The sequence below is a fragment of the Dendrobates tinctorius genome, unplaced genomic scaffold (genome assembly GCF_039654945.1).
Source record: "Dendrobates tinctorius isolate UK_male_01 unplaced genomic scaffold, ASM3965494v1 ptg000103l, whole genome shotgun sequence".
NCBI classification, from domain to species: Eukaryota; Metazoa; Chordata; class Amphibia; order Anura; family Dendrobatidae; genus Dendrobates; species Dendrobates tinctorius.
Window position 1 is genome coordinate 22,224,283 of NW_027361771.1, and position 18,997 is coordinate 22,243,279.

An 18,997-nucleotide genomic window follows, 5' to 3' on the forward strand; every position below is an offset into this window, starting at 1 on the left:
AGAGGAGCGGCTGCCCCAGTACAGGTGCCCGCGGAGAGGAGCGGCTGCCCCAGTACAGGTGCCCGCGGAGAGGAGCAGCTGCCCCAGTACAGGTGCCCGGGGAGAGGGGAGGCTGCCCCAGTACAGGTGCCCGCGGAGAGGAGCGGCTGCCCCAGTACAGGTGCCCGCGGAGAGGGGAGGCTGCCCCAGTACAGGTGCCCGCGGAGAGGAGCGGCTGCCCCAGTACAGGTGCCCGCGGAGAGGAGCGCACTGGACACAGCCCTATACAGCTGGTGCAGCAGAGCTGTAGGTGTGGGCTATGCCATGGGCACGGGGCTGGTGTGGTGCTGCGTCTGCTGGTGGGGTTTAACGCTTTTGTATCAGTGCAGCTTTGTATGAATGAATGTGATACACAAGTGACCTACCCCCAGGTGCCAGTGTATGCCAGTATCAGGGGTCTGGGTATGGAGGCTGTATGGGCTGTGGTCTCCATGGGGGGAGGTCTGCCCTGCATTGCATTGCTCTGGGTCAGTGTGTGATGTTTGTCGTGTATTATTTGCTGTATTTTCCTATTTGTATCAGTTACCAATCTTCTCTTCCATCTCCAGCTTATTAGAAATACTTTGTCCAGGGCCTCCTTATCGAAGAGATTGCTAATAATCTGAGTCACTGACAAGGCTACTGCATTATTATTATTATTATTCTAATTGTGATATTGATGGTTTATGGATAGACATTTTGGAAACCGCAATGATTTCCATATATTGGAGATTATGGTTATGAATGATCGTTAGTATTTAGAATTGATTTGTATTTATTTATTTTTTTAAATGATGTTTTAGTGACTCTTCAGATGCGGCTGGAGGAGATGACCTATCTGTAGCCTACCCAGGCATGCTGGGGGGGTCATACACTAGCAGTAGGGGGGCTGCATTTGGCTCTTTGCACTTTGTCTGGATCAACAGGTAGTAAATATTGGAAGGGTTTTAGAAGCTGTATAACTTTCCTTCCTGCTGCTATCTGTGCTAAATGCACTGAATTGCATGCACGCGCTGGAGAATAAACTCTGGCTTTTTTAATTTTTTTTTTTTTAATTTATTATTTATTTTTTATTAATTAATCTGCAGTTGTCCCCTGCAGATTGTGTATGGCAGCTTCCCCCCACCTAAACAACGGCTGTTGATCTCTTAGCACCACGTAATGCAGGTCTGGCAATTTGCATAAAACTTATTAGCAGCTGCCATGGCAAAGACATCTGTTGTCCTGTGCCATTATGGTGATCTCCCTTGTATCTCCCATCTCACTGGCGGCTGCTGATGTAGGGAGGATTAATACTCTCGGGTTACTTTAAGGGTTTAAATAGAATTAAATTGAGACCTGATTTGAAGTCTGTTAGGTTTGTGTGCTGGGCCGTCAAAACGTTATTTATTTCTGGCTGGCATCCGGCTTTCCTATTGATCTAAATAGGAAATGTATCCTGCAATAATGATCTACTCTTCATTTCACAGAAATTTACTCTAATTAACACATTGACTTTATTAGTTACTTATTAAAAAAATCTGAAAAAAAAAAATTAAAAATAAAATCAAGCTACACTAGTTTGTTAACTGTCCCCAAACTGTATGCAGTATCCAATATGGGGTAAAACACAGAATGAAGGGTGGTCCTGCGGCCAAATACTATAAAGGGGAGAAAAAAATTACCCTGTTATCAGACTACTATCAGCCCTACCTAACCACAGAGGTTGGCACCCTAGAAAACGCAATTGGCGTGATATTCCCTATTACACCCTATATATTTATCGAGGCAATCAATAACTGATGGCTAATACAGAAATCATGTAGCAGAACCAGTGTCGGAGTGGGATGCCAAAGGCCCACCAGTAACCAACTCCAGGGCCCCACTTTTCAGCTACATACAAATGTGACCTTATCCTCAATCATAAATTTATATAAAAACTAGCTGAAGAGCCCGGCGTTGCCTGGGCATAGTAACTAACTGTGGTTAGTTATAACAAATTATAGTGATTATATTGCACATAAAAACATTTCACATCATATATTCAACACTACAGATTTGCAACACAAATTAACTAAACGATTGCCCAAGTATTGATAGTATTTTATTTTCAACTCATTCAAGAGCCTTTTGATAAACAACATTTTTGGTTTTTCCTTTTGGTGCAAAGATGAACAGATTTTTGGCAGATCCAACTCTTGAACAGACCACGTAAAGTTGACCATGAGAAATGCATGGAGATTGCAAATTGATCCCTACTACTTTCAAGGACTGTCCCTGAGCATTGTTAATGGACATTGCAAATAGCAGTTGAACTGGAAACTGGAGGCGTTTAAAATCAAAAAACAAATCAGATGGAATGAGTGGAATTCTTGGAATGAAAATGTCCTCTCCTTTGGCACATCCTGTTTCTGAGCTGTGTATCTAACCCTATCCTGTGTGATAATGTCTGCTGAGCTGTGTACCTAATCATCTCCTGTGTGATACTGACTGCTGAGCCGTTGTCTGCTGAGCCGTCTATATAATACTATTCTGTGTGATACTGTGTGCTGAGCTGTGTATCTAATCCTATCCTGTGTGATACTGTCTGCTGAGCCGTGTATCTATTCCTATCCTGTGTGATACTGACTGCTGAGCTGTGTATCTATTCCTATCCTGTGTGATACTGACTGCTGAGCTGTGTATCTAATCCTATCCTGTGTGATACTGCCTGCTGAGCCATGTGTATCTAATCCTATCCTGTGTGATACTGACTGCTGATCCGTGTATCTAATCCTATCCTGTGTGATACTGTCTGCTGAGCCATGTATCTAATCCTATCCTGTGTGATACTGTCTGCTCAGCTGTGTATCTAATCCTATCCTGTGTGATACTGACTGCTGAGCCATGTGTCTAATCCTCTCCTGTGTGATACTGACTGCTGAGCTGTGTATCTAATCCTATCCTGTGTGATACTGACTGCTGAGCCATGTATCTAATCCTATCCTGTGTGATACTGGGCTCCCCCTGCAGTCTGTGTCAGAAGGTGGTCTGTGTTGTCACGGTAATAAATTGTGTTATTTCCAGCTTTACAGAAGGACGATAACACCATAGAAATAATAAAAATAATAGGCAAAATTGTTTGGTGAATTGGACCGTGCGGGGTAAATTTCGCCTCACAACATAGCCTATGATTCTCTCGGGGTCCAGACGTGTGACTGTGCAAAATTTTGTGGCTGTAGCTGCGACAGTGCACATGCCAATCCCGGACATTCACACATACATACATACATACATACATACATACCAGGGCCGGACTGGGACTAAAATTCAGCCATTGCATTTGCAGTTACACAGACCCACTAGTCACATGGTGACTATATAATATCTTCGTACACTTGTAGGTTACAAGAAGTGAGAGGAGATTAACATGGCTATATAACGTAGTCACAGCTGTGCCCAGTATTTCAGCTCAGTCCTATTTATTGCTTTTAGGTACAGTACTCCTCCCAAAGCTCTGTCCCCTTTTGTACGCACGGTGACAGAATTCCTGGCAGAACTGCGATCCATTGGGCAACCAGACCCCCTGGTCATAGCCGCCCCTATCATACCTCCCAACTTTTGAAGAAGGGAAAGAGGGACAAAGACTGCGGCGCGCGTAGCCGCTGCAAATTTCAGGCCATGCCCTGGCCACATCCATTTCGCAACTAGTCACACCCATGTCCAGGTCCAACCACACCCATTTAGCACTGCTGATCACACTGACTGGTACTGAGGGCACAGTGGCTGGCATTATGGGCACACTGACTGGCACTAAGGAAGAGAGAAAACAGAGAGAAAAAAGAAACCAGAGAGAGAGAGAAAGAAAGGAGAGCGAGAGAGAAAGAAAGAACAGAGAGAGAAAGAAGAAAGAACAGAGAGAGAAAGAAAGAGGGGAAAGAAACAGAGAAAGAACAGAGAGAGAGAGAAAGAAAGAAGTAAAGAAAAGAAAGAAAGAACAGAGAGAAAGAAAGAGAGGAAAGAGAAAGAAAGAGTGGAAAGAGAAAACAGAGAGAGAGAAAGAAAAAAGAAAGATTAGAGAGAGAAAGAAAGAACAGAGAGAGAGAAAGAAAGTGAGGGAAAGACAGTACAGAGAATGAGAAAGAAAGAACAGAGAAAGAAAGAAATAAAGATTCTATAAAGATACTATAGCAGCCCGGCTCCCATTGTAATGCCCACCTGAGCCTCCCGATGCAGGACATATCATGATCCGCTCACACGGCCGGCACCCCCGATTCCAAGGCGATCCTGCTGTCTGCGCTGTCGGAGGAGGACATGGTGATGGATCTGAAGCATTCCTAGTTCCGTCACAATCTCCCCATGAAATTATCTCATTTCCGGTCAGCTTCCAGCGCATCACGTCCGGTGGAACGTCATGTGTAAGTTTTAAAATGCTCCTCGGGGCTCTGCCGTGTACTCCTGTGTCTGTGGGAAAAGCCCGCTTTGTATGCTTCGTACACACACTTGGCTCCGCTCCGTACATCCCGTACACATATGGCTCCACTCTGTACACACACGGCTCCGCTCCATATACCCCATACACACGCGGCTCCGCTCCGTACACCTTTTACACGCGCGGCTCCGCTCCGTACACCTCGTACACGCGCGGCTCCGCTCCGTACACCTCGTACACGCGCGGCTCAGCTCCGTACACCTCGTACACGCGCGGCTCAGCTCCGTACACCTCGTACACGCGCGGCTCAGCTCCGTACACCTCGTACACGCGCGGCTCAGCTCCGTACACCTCGTACACGCACGGCTCAGCTCCGTACACCTCGTACACGCACGGCTCCGCTCCGTACACCTCGTACACACACGGCTCCGCTCCGTACACCTCGTACACACACGGCTCCGCTCCGTACACCTCGTACACACACGGCTCCGCTCCGTACACCTCGTACACACACGGCTCCGCTCCGTACACCTCGTACACACACGGCTCCGCTCCGTACACCTCGTACACACACGGCTCCGCTCCGTACACCTCGTACACACACGGCTCCGCTCCGTACACCTCGTACACACACAGCTTCGTTCCATACACCTCTTACACACACGGCTCCTCTCCGTACACCTCGTACACACACGGCTCCGCTCCGTACACCTCATACACATACGGCTCCTCTCCGTACACCCCGTACACACGCGGCTCCTCTCCGTACACCTCGCATACGCGGCTCCGTTCCGTACACCTCATGCACACATGGCTCCTCTCCGTACACCTCGTACACACACGGCTCCGCTCCGTACACCTCATACACACAGCTCTGCTACATCTACCCTGTAAACCCCTCCTGACCCCACACATACTTCCCTCATCCAGCACCATGACAACCAGCACAGCAGAGTCCGGCAGACACCAAGAGGCAGGGCAGTACACACAGGACCTGTGATGAGGTCACAGGAGGGACGGAGTCAGGGGTCACATGATCAGGGGTCTGGACAAAGGCTCCTGATCATGTGACCCCTGACTCCTCCCCTCCTGTGACCTCATCACAGGTCCTGTGTACAGAGAAGAGAGCAGGCAAGCGACGCTGTGAGTGGCTGCGGGTGAGGATGGGGTGCGTGGGGGTGGGGTGTGGCGTGGCGGCTTATCTCCCTGCAGCGTGGGATAGAAAAATCCCGGGAGGGTTGGAAACTATAACCGCCGTGTCCGCAGAGGGCTGGCGGCAGGAAGCATCAGCTGGCAAGCGGCCTGATGAGAGGGCGCTGCCGCCCGCGGCCCATATGACAGCGGCCCAGCGGGAAAATGCTCGGTTGGTTATATTACCAATCCGGGCCTGATACATACATACACTTTTTCCCCATTATGTAACTAGGGGCAAAATTGTTTGGTGAACTGATCCCAGGCACCGGCTGCTGAAGGCAGCTCTCATTATTGTCGCCTGGTCTCCCTAAGATTAGCGCAACCAGGCAACAATGATGGGAGTTGTATTCAGCACTTGCTGTCAGCAGGCCGACTCCAGGTTTTCGTGGGCCCCGGGTGAAAGAGTTTCAATGGGCCCCTTTAACACAAACCACAATACATGATGCACAGATACGACATAAATATAGGGATAGTACAATGCCAAAGGTTTCAGTTACTTCTTACTTTACATGAGTAATATCTATTGTAAATTCTACAATAGCTCAGAAACCGGACAGTATAGTTCTCCATACAGTATTATGGGCACCAGATAGTGCTCCATACAGAATAACGAGCCCCATATATTGCTCCATATAGTATTACTAGCTATGAACCCGTTCTACGCCCGGGTGGCGAGCATTTTTATTGGTATATGGTCTCCCATCCTGGTATGTGCTGCCCCCCTCCTATCCTGGTGTGCATGGCACCCCTCATCCCTATCCTGGGATGCATGGTACCATCACCCCCCTCCCAATCCTGGTAAGCATGGCACCCTATTCCTCATCCTGGTATGTATGATCCCCTCACCCACCAATCCTGGTATGCATGGTACCCCCTTATCCCTATCCTGGTATGTATGGTCCCCTCAATCCCCCCATCCTGGTATGCATGGCCCCCTCACCCCCCAATCCTGGCATGCATGGTCCCCTCACTCCCCTTTCGTGGTATGCATGGTCCCCTCACCCCCCCTATCCTGGTATGCATGATCCTCTCACTCCCGTATCCTGGTATGCATGGCCCTCTCACCCCCCTATCCTGGTATGCATGGTCCTTGCACCCCCCTATCCTGGTATGCATGGTCCTCTCACCCCCCCTATCCTGGTATGCATGGTCCTCTCACCCCCCCTATCCTGGTATGCATGGCCCTCTCACCCCCCCTTTTCCTGGTATGCATGGTCCTCTCACCCCCCCCAATCCTGGTATGCATTGTCCTCTCACCCCCCCCAATCCTGGTATGCATGGTCCTCTCACCCCCCCCATCCTGGTATGCATGATCCTCTCACTCCCGTATCCTGGTATGCATGGTCCTCTCACCCCCCTATCCTGGTATGTATGGTCCTCTCACCCCCCCATCCTGGTATGCATGGTCCTCTCACCCCCCTATCCTGGTATGTATGGTCCTCTCACCCCCCCTATCCTGGTATGCATGGTCCTCACCCCCCTTATCCTGGTATGCATATTCCTCTCACCCCCCCCAATCCTGGTATGCATGGTCCCCTCACCCCCCTTTCGTGGTATGCATGATCCCCTCACCCCCCCTATCCTGGTATGCATGATCCTCTCACTCCCGTATCCTGGTATGCATGGTCCTCTCACCCCCATATCCTGGTATGCATGGTCCTCTCACCCCCCTATCCTGGTATGCATGGCCCTCTCACCCCCCTATCCTGGTATGCATGGTCCTCTCACCCCCCTATCCTGGTATGCATGGTCCTCTCACCCCCCCCCTATCCTGGTATGCATGGTCCTCTCACCCCCCCTTTTCCTGGTATGTATGGTCCTCTCACCCCCCCCCCAATCCTGGTATGCATGGTCCTCTCACCCCCCCAATCCTGGTATGCATCGTCCTCTCACCCCCCCTATCCTGGTATGCATGATCCTCTCACTCCCGTATCCTAGTATGCATAGTCCTCTCACCCCCCTATCCTGGTATGTATGGTCCTCTCACCCCCCTATCCTGGTATGCATGGTCCTCTCACCCCCCTATCCTGGTATGTATGGTCCTCTCACCCCCCCTATCCTGGTATGCATGGTCCTCTCACCCTCCTTATCCTGGTATGCATATTCCTCTCACCCCCCCCCCCAATCCTGGTATGCATGGTCCCCTCACCCCCCTATCCTGGTATGCATGATCCTCTCACTCCCTTTTCCTGGTATGCATGGTCCTCTCACCCCCCCTATCCTGGTATGCATGGTCCTCTCACCCTCCTTATCCTGGTATGCATATTCCTCTCACCCCCCCCCCCCAATCCTGGTATGCATGGTCCCCTCACCCCCCTATCCTGGTATGCATGATCCTCTCACTCCCGTATCCTGGTATGCATGGTCCTCTCACCCCCCTGTCCTGGTATGCATGGTCCTCTCACCCCCCTATCCTGGTATGCATGGTCCTCTCACCCCCCCTATCCTGGTATGCATGGTCCTCTCACCCCCCCTATCCTGGTATGCATGGTCCTCTCACCCCCCCTATCCTGGTATGCATGGTCCTCTCACCCCCCCATCCTGGTATGCATGGTCCTCTCACCCCCCTTTTCCTGGTATGCATGGTCCTCTCACCCCCCTTTTCCTGGTATGCATGGTCCTCTCACCCCCCCCAATCCTGGTATGCATGGTCCTCTCACCCCCCTATCCTGGTATGCATGGTCCTCTCACCCCCCAATCCTGGTATACATGGTCCCCTCACCCCCAATCCTGGCATGCATGCTACCCCTCACTCCCAATCCTGGTATGCATGGTCCTCTCACCCCCCATTCCTGGTATGCATGGTCCTCTCACCCCCCAATCCTGGTATACATGGTCCCCTCACTCCCCTTTCGTGGTATGCATGGTCCCCTCACCCTCCTTTCGTGGTATGCATGGTCCCCTCACCCCCCTTTCGTGGTATGCATGGTCCCCTCACCCTTCTTTCATGGTATGCATGGTCCCCTCACCCCCCTTTTGTGGTATGCATGGTCCCCTCACCCTTCTTTCATGGTATGCATGGTCCCCTCACCCCCCTTTCATGGTATGCATGGTCCCCTCACCCTCCTTTCGTGGTATGCATGGTCCCCTCACCCCCCCTTTCGTGGTATGCATGGTCCCCTCACCCTCCTTTTGTCGTATGCATGGTCCCCTCACCCCCCTTTCATGTATTGCATGGTCCCCTCACTCCCCTTTCGTGGTATGCATGCAACCCCTCACCCCCCTTTCATGGTATGCATGGTCCCCTCACCCCCCAATACTGGTATGCATGGTCCCCTCTCCCCCCTTTCCTGGTATGCAGGGTCCCTTCACCCCCTTATCCTGATATGTATGCTCGCCCTCACCCATATTAAACTACACACATACAAAAAAAACATTTATACTGACCCTTCTTTCCTGTGCTCCAGCGCTGTCACGTTCTGCTAGAGGCCGGGGGAGGAGTGTGGCGCCGAAGTATGCGCATGCCCATAGCTCTGTCCGGCGCCATATTGCTGAAGACACACTGCAAATGTGTCTTCAGTAAAATGGTGCCGGATTGCGCTATGCGCATGCGCGATTAAGGTCGAACTCCTTCCCTGGTCTCCGGCCGAAGAGAAGCGCCGCGGCAACGCTGCTCCGGGAGAGGTATGTATGTAAGTATAACGTCGGAAATAGCGGTATGCAGTGTGTATGCATGCCGCCATTTCAGGCGGCATACATAATCGTCACCGCTGGATGCCTCATTCTGTCTGGAGCCAGACTGTGCAGGCGCATCGCGCTTGCGCAGTCTATAAAGGCTTCGGACAGAGTGACACTTAGCGCGTTATATTATAGATGGGAACACAGTGCTCCATATAGAATAATGAGGCCCATATATTGCTCCATATAGTATTATGGGAACAGCATAGTGCTCCTTACAGAATAATGAGGCTCATATATTACTTCATACAGTATTATGGGCACCACATAGTGCTCCATACAGAATAATGAGCCCGATATTATGCTCCATACAGTATTATGGGCACCACATAGTGCTCCATACAGAATAATGAGTCCCATATAATGCTCCATACAGTATTATGGGCACCACATAGTGCTCCATACTGAATAGTGGGCCCCATGTATTTCTCCATACAGTATTATGGGCACCACATAGTGCTCCATACAGAATAATGAGCCCCATATATTGCTGCATATAGTATTATGGGCATCACATAGTGCTCCATACAGAATAATGAGCCCCATATATTGCTCTATACAGTATTATGGACACCACATAGTGCTCCATACAGAATAATGAGCCCCATATATTGCTACATACAGAATAATGGACCCCATATAATGATCCATACAGTATATAATAGGCCCCAGATATTGCTCCATACAGTATAATGGGCCCGTCTAATGCTCCATAAAGAATAATGAACCCCATATATTGCTCCATACAGTATAATTAGTTCCATATAATGCGCCATACAGAACAATGAGTCTCATATATTGCTCCATACAGTATATAATAGGCCCCAAATATTGCTCCATACAGTATAATGGGCCCCGTCTAATGCTCCATAAAGAATAATGGGCCCCATATATTGCTCCATACATTATAATTAGCCCCATATAATGCTCCAAACAGTATATGATGGGCCCCATATATTGCTCCATACAGAATGGGACACTATCCCAAAAGATTCACAGGCTATTAATAACAACTCAGAGCTCTTTGCTTAGTCTTTCCTGGTGATGTTACAGGGGACCCCAGAAAAAAAATGATGTAGGGTCCCCCTATAATGTCAGTCCAGCAAAGGCTAAACAGACAGCTGTGATATTAATGGCCTGGAAGGGGCCAAAGATACCCCCCTCCTCCCAGGCAGTCAACATCAGCCCTCAGCCACCCCAAATCTGACAGTTAACCTCACTCTTTCCACTTGCCTTGTGGTGGTGGCAAGTGAGGTAATAGGGTTGGGGTTGATGTCAACTTTGTATTGTCAGCTGACATGAAGCTCAGGGGTTAGTAATGGGGAGCTGTCTATAAGATGCCTCCATTATTATGCCCATAGTAAATTTGTAAATAAACACTCAGCAAGAAAAAAATCCTTTATTTAACCCCTTAATGTCTATGGACATGCACAGTCCGTCATGGCAGGAGGTAACTTCCCGCACCAGGACGGACTGTGCAGCACGTCATCCCTTTGAACTGTCGCGCAGTGATAGTTCAGTGCCAACTGCTGTCTATGACAGCTGAGAGGCACAGCAAGGGGTACAGGGACCCTTGCAGTCGGTCCCTGCACCCCAAGCGCTGTGATTGGTCAGTCAATCTGACCGACCAAACACAGCAGCGATCGGCCAGGAGAGGCTGAAATTTCAGCATCTCCAGCCCGATCTCAGTGCAGGAGCTCAGCGCTGCAGTGGCTGAACTTTTGCACTGACAGCTGGGAGCGGCTTGAGAAAGGTCCGCACTCACTGGACCGAAACGTTGCTGCATGGGCACATAGCCTGATGGGCTATTAAATAGCACTTTATTGAAACTCTCATGGTGTGCTGCTTTCGTGTTTGAAGGACTATTTAGAGGTTTGGTATATGCCGTGAAGGCTTGCACCTGAATGCTTTTGCGTTTTTTTGTCCTGCTTATTCAATCTTTTTCTCTCTCTCTCTCATACATTATATATATATATATATATATATATATATATATATATTGTATGTGTGTGTCAATGACATATATATACACCTATTCTCTCTCTCTGCATTGCATACGCATGTCACACGGATGTTCCGTGGAAAAATCGCATGGAAATCACATGACACTCACATAGCACTCGTCCAAATCGGACCTTTTTTTTCTCGCAAATGGGTATGAGTCCTTTATACCAGTCTGATCAGCCACAATACAAAGTATTGAAAAAATGAACCAGGCAGATATCCAACCTAAAGAGCAAGCACCCAAAAATAGGTCAGCTGTTGGCATGACAAGATACAAGGTTATTTCTGGTGTATGTGTGAGAATGACTTCTGAGGTGTAAATGTCACTGAAAGGACACCCACCCTGACCCAGAAATCATCCAGGGCTGTGGACAGGGGGCATTCCGGGAACGCCAACTCTAACGTGGGTTAAGAATAGCTTGGCAGCCTCCTAACATGGAGTTTATTTGTATTATATGGTAATCTGATGTAAGGTACAACTCTGAACTATTCTAGGGCTAGAAATTTAGCATTTCTGATACTGGAGTTCTTTTGAGTGGCCATATGCATTTATTACCGTATGTTCCCTGAGACTTATCTGCTCCAAAATTGCCACAGCAGGAAATCTGCCGCAAAAACCACAACGGATTTAATTTGTATCTTCTGTAGCCTAGCCATGTAGCAGAAATAATCCATGCAGAAAAGCTTGCATGCTGCAGAATCCTGCTCATTTTGTTTCAGAAAAACTGTGGATTGTTGCCTTCCCGTTCAGTGAAAAACGTGAAATCCACTGTAGATCCACAGGTTTGCAATCACTTTGTTTCCTCTGTGTGTGAACGTGCCCTCGGGCTGCGTCAACATGGATTTTTCTGCTGCAAATATGTTGTGGAAAATTTGCATGTGTAACAGGCTGTTTTTGCTGTAGATTCACGAGGGAATACATTCCTCCTTGTATATACAGCTCCTATGTCTTTCTATGTATAAGATGTAAGGGGTAACGTTTCTCCTTGTGGAGAGTGACAAGCCAAGCCTGGCATATCAGAGTTAGGAGACTTATACACCAGGCTTGCTCTTCTGGGAAATTAAAAATGCAAATTGCCTCTTCAGAGAAGAAGGGGACTAGACCACTAGTGCCACCTATTGGAAGTAGCAGTCATAAAAGTCGACCCTTTAATGAGCCTCAGCACTGAGATCTCATCTCCCGAGATCTTGGTGCCGAGATCTCTATCTACACATGCCCAGGCAGCCATTTTCCCTAAGTCTACCACACAGTAAACCATGTAAGTGCGGGGGCTCTGGGCTTTCACAAAATGTCGGCAGAGCCCCCGAACCATCGAACACCCGCAGCGGCGCACATCGGAACACTCCCTCATCCCAGCCTGTGGCCTGCAGAAATGCTCCACTCTTGCCTCCTCCAGCAGCGACCTTGGGACCCTGCTCCACCGCAGCCAGTAAGGTATTTCTGCATTATAAGACGCACCCCCATTTTACCCAAAAATTTTTGGGAAAGAGCGCGTCTGATAATACGAAAAATACGGTACATCCAGGTACCTTATAGATGATGTTGTCTCTGATTGGAGTCGTTCTTTGTCTTTTTGTCTTTTTCTTGTCCAGACGCCATGATGACTTTTCTCATCCACAGCCCGTCTCTGCAGACTTCCATCTTCTCGGGTCTTGTGCAGCACATCCCCACACGTTACCCTTAAAAATAGCATTGACATTATAATACTCCTGAATAAAAAATATCTAGCCAACGCTAGGGGGGGGGGGGGGGGGGGGGGTTCGGTCCGATGGGTGTCACAGTTCTGGGTCCAGTGCCTCCCATCTTCTTGCGATGCCACCCTCATGCTTGCTTCATGGCTCCCCGGCATCGCGCTCCTGCCCAGGCATAGTTATCTGCCCTGTGCACAGGCGCCGGGAACGCTCAGAGAGACCCAGCACCTGCGCACTGCAGTACTTTGCTCTGCTCTCTCCAGATTGCCCTCATTTTTAGCTGCCCTGCATGGGCCCCCTGGAGCCTCTGGGCCCCGATGCAGCCGCATCGGCTGCACATGTGGTGTGTCCACCCACATATCACATCTCCCTTGCTTCCCATAATATGTCTGCATACATTTTTCTCCTGGCTACTCATCCTGTGTTCACATCCATCCCCTCACTCGCTGCCCATACAGTGTCCGCATACATTCTCCCCTTCGCTTCCCATACTCCTTTTGCACCCATCCTCCCCATTCTGTGTCTGCAACAATCCATCCATTCACCATACTGTGTCTTCACCCATCCCCCTCATACATTCCCCCATTCACCATGCTGTGTCTGCACCCACCCCCCACTTACCATAGTGTCTGCACCCACCCCCCCACTCACCATACTGTGACCCATACCCCCACTCTGTCATGCTGTCACCTGTCCCCCATACTGTTTCCTCATACATATCTCCCATCTCCACCCTTGCGTCTCATACTGTCTCTTCAGATTTCTCACTCTTCCCATATTGTGTGCGCACCTCTCACCTCCTTGCTTCCCAAACTTGTGTGCTCAAATCTTCCCCCTGTTATATTAAATCTTCCCCAACCCCGTTACACTAAATCTCTCCCACCCTCCCAATAAATCTCCTTCCCACAGATTAAATCTCCCACAGAATAAATCTTCCCCGTTACTCTTAATCTTCGGTGTCTTCAGCTCTACTGGAGAACTTACTACTAATGCTGTTTGTGCGCCTCTGCGCACTGGTGAGTGACGTCAGCAGCATGATCATGCTTCTGATGTCGCTCTGACCTGGCGGTCAAACTACAATCGTACTTGCGTCTGATAGACGAAAGTACAATTGTTTGCATTTAGGCGCCCGAGGCCACGACCGCTCCGGGGGTCCCGTTGTGTGCGCACGCGCACCTCTTGCACCTAGTTCCATGGTTGCTCAATGTTGCTAGTGCACATGCGCGCTCTTCTTGGCTCTGTCTACAGCCGTGTCCTCTCCAGGGTCCTGGAGGACCTGACCTGGAAGTCCAAGTGCTCATGTCCTATATCAGGCTACCTCTTCCTATGAGAGGTGCCTGATTATTGTTGTGCTTCCTGGCTTGGTCTGTTTGGTCCTTGCTCGGCTGCGCGCTGCCTTATCCTCCGTACCTGTACTCTGCTTTGTGCTCCGCTCTTGTACTCTGTCTTCCTGTGCTTCCCAGCACATTCTCCGTGCCTGTACTCTGCCTTGTGCTCCGCTCCTGTACCCTGTCTAACCGTGCTTCCTAGCACATGCTCGGTTCCTACACTCTGCTCTGTCGTGCTTCTTGGCACACCCTCTGCATTGTCTTACACTCAAGTGTGCTTCCTTGCACGCGCCCTGCTTTGCCCGCTCCTGGGCATGCTTGTCTGTGCGCGCCATACGTGCTCCCATGTATTCACCTTGCACTATCCAGTATCTAGCGCACTCCCGTGTACACGCCTTGTATTGTCCTGAACAATCCGTACTCCCGTACACTCGCCCTGTATTGTTCTGTACACTGCGTACTCCTGTATCCATGCTTTGCACACTCCTGTTTCCAGCACACTCCCAGTTGCATCCTGCAGTCACACTCTCTCGTGTCTCCTGTGAGCCGGCCACCAGGTTCCAGCAGTCGCGGTACCTTACCCCCTTGGGCTTGCCCCTGACACTCCCTGAATAGGGGATGGTCTTCACTAAGTCAGCTCGCCCTAGGTGGGTTGGTGCCACATCTCAGATGGTCCACTCCAGGAGTCGTCACAAATGTCATCAGCCTCTACCAGGAAGCCCCACACACTGACCTGATGTTGTCAGTAATATACTCTTGGTATCATGGGTAAACATTTCATTATTCTGTTCTGATCTAAATTATTACAGCTTAGATGCAGAACTCTCAGAATTGCCACCACACAAAAAACACTCTCAATTATTAAAACCAGAATGACTTCATCAAATGGGGAGTTGGCTAATGACAGCAGGGACATTTAAGGAAAGTATGACTTTAGGTTGTGTGAATTCCCCCTGCTGTGCTTCTGGCTTTTATAAAAATGCTTGATGCTTATTGTTAATGTAACAGAGTAGACAGTATTAAGGTATATAGGATAATAAAGGCACCTCTTGGTATATTCAGTTGTCAGATTAGGCTGGATTCTGACAGAGTATTTTGGATATTTGCGTATTACATTATGATCTGATCTCCGCCACTTTTCAAAAAGGTGGTGGGGCTGGACCCGACAGGCGTAAAAACGCCAAAAGTTGCTAAAAGTTTGCGACATTTCAAACAGTTTGATGCCAGAAAACCTATGATGAATGGTGAAATGGGGCCATTGTCTATGGGACTGCCTACTTTATCAGTGGATGTGTGTGACCGACGTTCTAGTCCAAAGGGGCATTGTGGTCCATGCAGTCATGTGGATAGGTGACTTGTGATGTTGGAATACCTTTTTAATATGGTTATACAATGTGTATCTGTATTCATTTTTAACAGGCTCTAGTGGGGAGATGATAAAACATTTAATGACTGTCTTGCAAAATACAGTATATATCAATTTGGGAACAAAAGGTAATTTTGCTCTTGTCCTTCATGTAAATTATTAGCCTGTTACTTCCTGTTCTGTAGTGTTCACTTTTCAGTAGTAATCTCATTACAATCATAGGCAGTGTTGCAATTAATTGTAATGGCTAAATATACCAAAAAGGATCACACTGTTAGTGATAACACTGCTCAGACCCCACACCTCCCTATACAGATCACAGAATATATCCAGAATATTCACCCATAGAAGTTAATGTACATCTTCATGTTGACATATACAACAGTTGCAGGCTTATGCTGCAGAAGGACTATCTTGAGCAGACAGCAGATGGCACTGTGTTAATGGTTAGTTTCTTTATGTAATAGATTGTGATGTATGACTTCTTAGGTTTGTGTGTGTAAATTGTATGCTGTAATCCTCCTTGATGATGATGATATAGATAATGGCAGCTGCATGTCCCAAGTACCAAAGGTTTTACATTCTCGCGATGTTTGAGTGCTAAATGATTAGAGTGCAATCTGCAGTACTAAAGGCCCCATACACATAAGACTACCGTTGGTGAACCTACTGATATCCATGGGATATCTTGACTCTCCCCATCACCTCCCAATGGCAGAGATAAATTTTCATAGAGCCTGTTATATTTCCGTTAGCCGCACCTTTTGTTATGCCCAGAGATAAGTCTCTTTGGCTCTGTCTTAAAGGCATTTTACACATAGCGATATCACTAGCGATATCGCTAAAGCGTCACCGATTTTGTGACGCAGCAGTGATATCGCTAGCGATATCGCTACATGTGATACTCGCCTCCGACCGGCTCCCCCGCTGTCCATCGCTGATCGCGCGAGATCGGCCTGGTCCATTTCTTGTCGTCGGCTTCCTGCTGGCGCTGACAAGCGAGCCATGGATGCAGGCGGAAGACTGTCACACTCGCCGCGTCTGACAGGTGAGTACGACCTTGAACCGCTGCTGCATCGCTAGTGAGATCTGCCTGTTTGGCAGCTCACTAGCGACCATTTAGCGATGCACCAGCGATCCTGAACGGGTCATATCGTGGTCGGGATCGCTGGTGCATCGCTAAATGTAACGGGGCCTTTAGAGAACACAGGAGCGCTCGACAAACTGACCATTCGTGAGTATGGAGTTGTTGGGAAAATGACCATTGGTCAAACAGCTGTCCACTAAACTATCATATGTGTATTGGGGCCTCTAGTCTATTGTTTACTATGGCTCCTAATAAACACTAATTCCAGCGTGAAAATAGTCACACTGAATGACGAAGAAACCCATTAAATTAAAATTCAGTAAATATTTAGTAAATCTATAAAATGTATTATTAAAATTCACAGAGTACCTAGTCAGAGAGGCTACCACCCCACGCAGAATAGTTTTAAGGCTATATTGCTATATGAATCATAAGAAAACATGAAAAAACATGCAGGGAAAATAGTTACCGTAATCCGATCAGTATCAAATGGCCTCCCCTGTGATTATATCAAAAGGTTCAAAATGATACCTCCAGTTATTCATCTTAGGGTACCGTTACACGTAGCAACGCACCAACGATTCCGACAAGGATACGATCTGGCTAAGATCGTTTGTGCATCGCTAGTAAGCAGTCATACAGGCCGATCTTCATAACGACGCATCAGCGATCGGCGATGTCACCAACGACCACGGCGATCGTTGGTACCGTGTCACACACTGTCTATAATAGCAATTCAGACATTGAATAGGCGTCCTTCAGCGCCATCTATATGAGTTCGGAGTCGCCAACGAGTTCGCTCGTCGTTGATAAGGGGCGTCAAACACAGCGATGCATGCTGGTCAGCGTGACGCCAGCGATCAAAAAATGATCCTGAACGTTCACACACGATCAGCGACATCGCAGCAGGGAGCCGGTCGTTTCCGCGTGTCACACTTAGCGAGATCGCTAGCGATGTCGCTGTTGCGTCACAAAATCGCTGTCGCTTCAGCGATATCGCTAGCGATCTCGCCGTGTGTAACGGGGGGTTTTACAGGCAGCTTTTGAGCAGCAAGCACTTGTGCCTGGTTAGACAATGGTACGGTAGAGTTGGCACCGTGCAGTTTGCATGAATAAATAACGGGCAGGACTGGGCAAGAACCTTGCTCTGTACATGTAGTCTGTAGTTCGTTAACAGAGGTATTGTGCATTTGTTTTACCATACTATCACAATATAATCTTTTGTATCCTTCCTGTAAATTACACACTGGTCATGATTCTACATTAGGTGTGTAAACTGTTGCCATGCACCAAGATTAAAAAGGTATTGCACCCTTTTCCGTGACTGAGTCTCTTACATCTGATGTTGCAGCTTGGCTTACTCATTATGCTGACTACAAGAGGGTGCTGTTCATAGGCAAAAAATAATAAAAATATACCTGTACTTCTTTTAAACTGTACAACAGGTGTTAGATTTTTAATCTGTTACCACTAGTAATGGCCCTTCCAGCAAAAATGGCACATTATGAGGTAGTTTATAGGAGACAACCACTACTAAATCACTTTCAGTATCTCATATAAATATTCTCATGCAGCAGTTCGTTTCTGCAATGTCTGCTCTGCTTTTCCTGGCAGGTCACGTAATATTGTTGTCACATGGTTGCTGCAGCCCTGACGTATTCTGACAAAAGTGGACATCTGATCTGATGGAATATTAAAGGTCAGTGGCGTAACTAGAGTCCAATGGGCCTCGATGCAAAATTTTGACCTGAGCCCCCACCTGCATGTTGTTCAGATCTATCAGGCTTCATAGCATTCTAGATCCTATAAAGACATACTGTATGTGTTCACCCCGCATGCAGGGCTGCCACTAGGAATTTCGGGGCCCCATACTGGCAAAATTTATGGGGCCCCCCTTGAGACTCCGCCCAGGCTCCACCCCCAGCTCCGCCTCCACCCTAGCTCCTCCACCACCATGCGAACCTTCCAAAATCCCTCCGCCCTTTCTTGGAAAAACTTCACTTCTACACCACACCCTCACCAATCTCACATCAACACCATATCACATACATAGCCATCAGCTTTAGTTTTGACCAAAAGATTTTTTAAGCCTGCCACCATGACAAGGTAGACTCTATTGACAGGGCCCTACTCTACTCTAACCTATTAAACATTTGGTAACTTTTTTTAACCATTATTGTGCATCCATCTTCAGACAATGACCAGATGATACTGAGTCAGTGCCCATCTAACTCTAACAT

At 48.4% G+C, this 18,997-nt stretch overlaps 1 protein-coding gene across 5 annotated transcripts in view; it reads left to right on the forward strand.

Moving 5' to 3' along the window:
• The window catches only part of SLC16A3 (solute carrier family 16 member 3), a 52,436-nt gene that overhangs the window by 278 nt on the left and 33,161 nt on the right, over nucleotides 1-18,997 (forward strand). The window contains exons 1-2 of one of the 5 annotated variants that reach the window (XM_073588147.1): nucleotides 5,499-5,551; nucleotides 18,372-18,456. The exons of 1 other annotated variant lie outside the window; for it this stretch is intronic. The gene's annotated coding sequence lies outside the window, so the exon portion shown is untranslated. Of the gene's footprint in view, nucleotides 1-5,429; nucleotides 5,566-18,371; nucleotides 18,457-18,997 lie in introns of those variants that run through there. 3 more of the 5 variants (XM_073588146.1, XM_073588145.1, XM_073588148.1) reach the window with 3 other exon arrangements.